This window comes from Pogona vitticeps, chromosome 2, assembly GCF_051106095.1.
Source record: "Pogona vitticeps strain Pit_001003342236 chromosome 2, PviZW2.1, whole genome shotgun sequence".
In the NCBI taxonomy this organism is placed as follows: Eukaryota; Metazoa; Chordata; class Lepidosauria; order Squamata; family Agamidae; genus Pogona; species Pogona vitticeps.
In genome coordinates this window covers 157,362,742-157,367,170 of record NC_135784.1, presented here as the reverse complement: position 1 = coordinate 157,367,170, position 4,429 = coordinate 157,362,742, and the positions used below count along the sequence as shown (strand labels likewise).

Below are 4,429 nucleotides of genomic sequence, written 5' to 3'. Positions count from 1 at the left end.
CTGATAGTGTAAACAAACACAAGGGGAATCCAGGTAATTAGATCCAGATATAACCCAATTAATGACATAATTTAGCAAGCTACAGTCAGGGGGAAAGGTGACTTCTTGGTAGGTGGCAAAATAGGGCCAGCTGCTGCAATATTTGCTACCATTTCACTTAAGACTTGCATCCTGCATGATCATGTCTGTAGCACATGACACGCACGGAGGCTGGAGCCAGCTAAAACAATTTTTATTAGGGATTTTGTGCCAGAAGCTGTGGATGGTCTTAAGAGCTATTCATATTTTTGTAAGTCCTGAGGAGGCCTAACCCTCCTTTGGGGGGGGGGAGCTTAAGTCTTATTATAAAATAAAAGGCTGATTTTTCTAAAAATCTTCAACTTTTTTTTTCCAGGTAGGTTCAAGGGTAGCTGAAGTACTGTCTCTGTTTAAACAAAAATGAAAATGTAAAGAAGATTTCCAAACAAAGGCAGATTAAAAACAGATTCTTAACCACCAAATGCTATCATGATCTTATCACTCTCCAATCTGATGCTGTTGAATTTATTTTCAGACTAAGATGTTTCGCTCATAAATGTAGAAAAATGTTCAGTATTTTTGGAGGGAGGCACAGAAAAATTCCGCTGAAGCTAGGGTTTCCCCACACTATCCTGAGTTCCAATCATCCTATAGATCAGTGGTTCCCAACCTCGGGCCCCCAGGTGTTCGTGGGCACTCCCAGAAATCCTGGCCACCTTAGCTGCCGGTGAATTTGCCCAATGCACCCAAGGCAGGGGTACCTTTGACAAACTTGTCGGCCAGGCCTGGGGAATTCTTTGGCCTCTATGTTTTGTTTTTTGAACTTTAACTGCTATCATCCACACCTAGAAAGGAAGGGAGGATAGGAGTTGAGATCCAAGATATCTAGAAGGTCAGAATTTCCCACCCTGTCATACACTGCAATGCATGTGCTGGAGAAGCAACTCCAGGGATTTCTATATATGTAAAACGGAGTCTAGACCAAGAAGAATGTTTTTAAAACACACAGAGCACTTTTTCACAAATTGATTCATTTTGCCTACAAAGGCAGCTGCCCAGTGGAAGATTCCCACCGTTAACCCAATCCAGAACACTGAGATCCGCTGCGCTCATCAAATCCACAGCCTGCCCAGATCACAGAAGTAACTTATGGAAGGTAATGTGACCTTACCTGTAATGCTTCGTGTGAGTGTTACCAGGGCAAGCCTTTTGTGGAGCAATGCCGCGATTACGTCCTATTTCTATTATTACAAGTTACCTGTGGCCAGTATAACATTTACAACTAAAGCTATAACAACATTTACTTGTTGTGTTAGTGTTGCTGTTTTTTAAATATCTTTTGTGTCCATTGTTTTAATCCCCCCCCCCCAAAAAAAAGAGAACAAGGAAGCAAAGCGGGACCAGATGACTGAAGGAAACTTCCCACATAGAATAAAACTTAATACAAATGAAAATACTATGAATTGGCATTAACTGCCGGCACAGATTTTTAACAGAAAAAGCCAGCCGCATTGCAATGTGTATTTCCTCCCATGGGTGACAGCCCTGAACATAGGCAGCGGGTGACCAAGGAAGAAGAGGCAGCGCACAGACCATCCTTGGCCCTTCAAGGGATGTTGATAGGAAAGGCTGAATGGACAAGAAACTAAAGGAAGGGGGTGGGACGGAGCAAGGGAGGAAGCCAAGAACCTTCCCGGAGGGACCGGGCTCGGAAGGCGAAGGATTGGGGCTCCTGTGCCTTTAAGAGCGGCGCCGAATTGGGTCCGTAGTGGCTTCTGGTGGAGCTGAAATGACACATCTCGGCTATCCAGTGGGAGCCACAGAAGGCCAAAAATAGTGGAGAGTGGTCCGGGGGGGGGGGGAAGGAAGGAGGGGGGCGGGGAAGGGCGGGCTGGAGCCTCACGTGTTGACGGGCTGCCTTCCTTAGTTGCCGCTCCTTGGACATCCCCCCCGCCCCCCCCCCCGCCGGGCTCTCGGGTGTTCAGGAAAACAGACATCAGATCGGGCTAAAGTTACTGACTGGGGGTCGGGGATCGGGGTGGGGGGGAGGAAGACTCACTTTCCTGCAAAAAATTTCGGCACACGCAGGGCTCCGGGCACCGATTGCCTCCTACCGCTCTCGCCTTTGAAGCGCTGCGTCATCGTCATCATCATCCTCATCGCCGTCGCTGCCGCCGCCGCCAGGGCAGTTTCTCATCGCCTTTGCCAGCCAGCGGCCAGACGCTGGGGTGAAATCGACAAAAAAAGCTGGAATCCGAGCCTCTCTAGACTGAGGCACTTGAGCAAAAAGCAAACAGAGCTGGCAGCGGAGTTCGCCGAAAGCAAACATTCTTCGCAGGAGATACAAGTTGGGGGAGGGGGAGAATCCCACAGGGGTTCGGTTGGCACCAGAGACGCCGTATTGGGATCACACATACACTACACATTGAAATGTAATTCTGCTTCTGTTTCTATATATATTTAATAAACAAACACTGTAACATAAATAAACCAAATGCTGTAAGTGTAAACATAAATAGCAAAAGAAAAATCCAACAAAAATATATTTTTTAGAAAAAGCATGAAAGAACATCTCAAGTACTGAAAACTCCTCCTTTATGCATGACATCCTGTCAGAGCTTAAGCTTCACGTGGGGTGTGGCGTTCCATACAGGCTGAGATGCATGGGAGATTCACGCTGACAGGCCAAGACTGTCACTTCTAACATAAATCCTAAAACTAACAAGACTCCAAACTTCAGCTTGGGTTTGCCAGGACAATTCCACAGCCCACACTAGCCAAGACCAGAGCTTGGGGGGGAAATTCTTTAGGACTACAACTCCCAGAGTCCCCCAGCAGGCATGATGGGCTCTGGTAGCTCATGATCACTGCAGACGGTGACAGCAGCCATGAAATTAAAATACGCCTGCTTCTTGGGAGGAAAGCGATGACAAACCTAGACAACATCTTAAAATGCAGAGACATCACCTTGCCAACAAAAGTCAACATAGTCAATGCTATGGTTTTTCCTGTCGTGATGTATGGAAGTGAGAGCTGGACCATAAAGAAGGCTGACCGCCAAAGAATTGATGCTTTTGAATTGTGGTGCTGGAGGAGACTCTTGAGAGTCCTCTTGGACTGCAAGAAGAACAAACCTATCCATTCTGAAGGAAATCAACCCTGAGTGCTCCCTGGAAGGACCGATCCTGAAGCTGAGGCTCCAGTACTTTGGCCATCTCATGAGAAGAGAAGACTCCCTGGAAAAGACCCTGATGTTGGGAAAATGTGAAGGCAAGAGGAGAAGGGGACGACAGAGGACGAGATGGTTGGACAGTGTCATCAAAGCTACCAACATGAATTTGACCAAATCCGGGAGGCAGTGGAAGACAGGAGGGCCTGGCATGCTCTGGTCCATAGGGTCACGAACAATCAGACACAACTTAACAACTAAACAACAACAAAAGCCCCAAAATGCTTGTTCCTAAGCTCTGGCTAGGGGATGTTTATTTGCATTTGAAAGACATGCCTTCCCTCCCCCCTTTTTTTCTGCTGCCTTAACAATAATCAGACATTCTCATGAACACCGATGGAAGGAGCTGCAAGGTTGAGCTTCTCTGAAGAAAGTTTATGATGCAGGAATTGTGCTTTTTTTTCCTGACAAGGAAGACCTGTAAAACAGGAAGCCAAAACAGACCACAATCAGGCTGGAAAATCAGCTGACTGCATTCTTCAGGCCAAAAACAGACATTAACGATAACCTGTAATTAGGTTTGAAAGCACATTAAGGGTGCAAAGAAGGAGACAGAAGCAATCTTTTGGGTTTATGAAATCAGACTTCAAAGGAATCGCATGGTTAAATCCTGAAAAATAATCACCAAAGAAAGCGAGCTGATTTGCATTCTCGCAGACATGAGACACACTCTTGCTGCACCTTGGTTAAGGGTTTCCCTTTTCCAGTCATTGGCTATCTCAGATGTCTTTTTCTGGCTGCAGTCAACTGAAGGCTCATCTATATTGGCTCCTTCGGAATGGACTGGCATGGGCTAAATAGGGCTGCTTGGGATCAGGTGGTGCAATATGCCATTTAGTGCAATCCTTGCATCCAAATAGCATATCGGAGCTCAAGCAACCTGATTTGTTCTGGCTCCTTCCAATATCGGAAAGTGGCTTAATGCGCGAGCCACTTCAGGATACAGGCAAATTGAAGACTTCCTCTGTTCTTCAGGGACAGGGAAGGTTAAATTTCTTTTAAAACTCTGGTAGACAATTGCTGAGGTACTGCATTACTAAGAGCTTCGTGGTGCAGCAGTTAAACTGCAGTGCTACAGCCAAAACTCTGTTCATGACCTGGTTTCAATGTTAGGTAGCCAGCTTGAGGTTCGCTCAACCTTCCATCCTTCTAAGGTTGGTTAACTGAGTACAAATAGAATGC

At 46.3% G+C, this 4,429-nt stretch overlaps 1 long non-coding RNA gene across 2 annotated transcripts in view; it reads right to left on the bottom strand.

The window, feature by feature from the left end:
* Positions 1-4,429, bottom strand: part of LOC140704626 (uncharacterized) — a 51,229-nt gene that overhangs the window by 33,276 nt on the left and 13,524 nt on the right. Inside the window, exon 2 of one of the 2 annotated variants that reach the window (XR_013541559.1) lies at positions 2,078-2,241. The exons of the other annotated variant lie outside the window; for it this stretch is intronic. This is a non-coding gene — a long non-coding RNA (uncharacterized LOC140704626). The remainder of the gene's footprint in view (positions 1-2,077; positions 2,242-4,429) is intronic. 2 annotated transcript variants of the gene reach the window in all.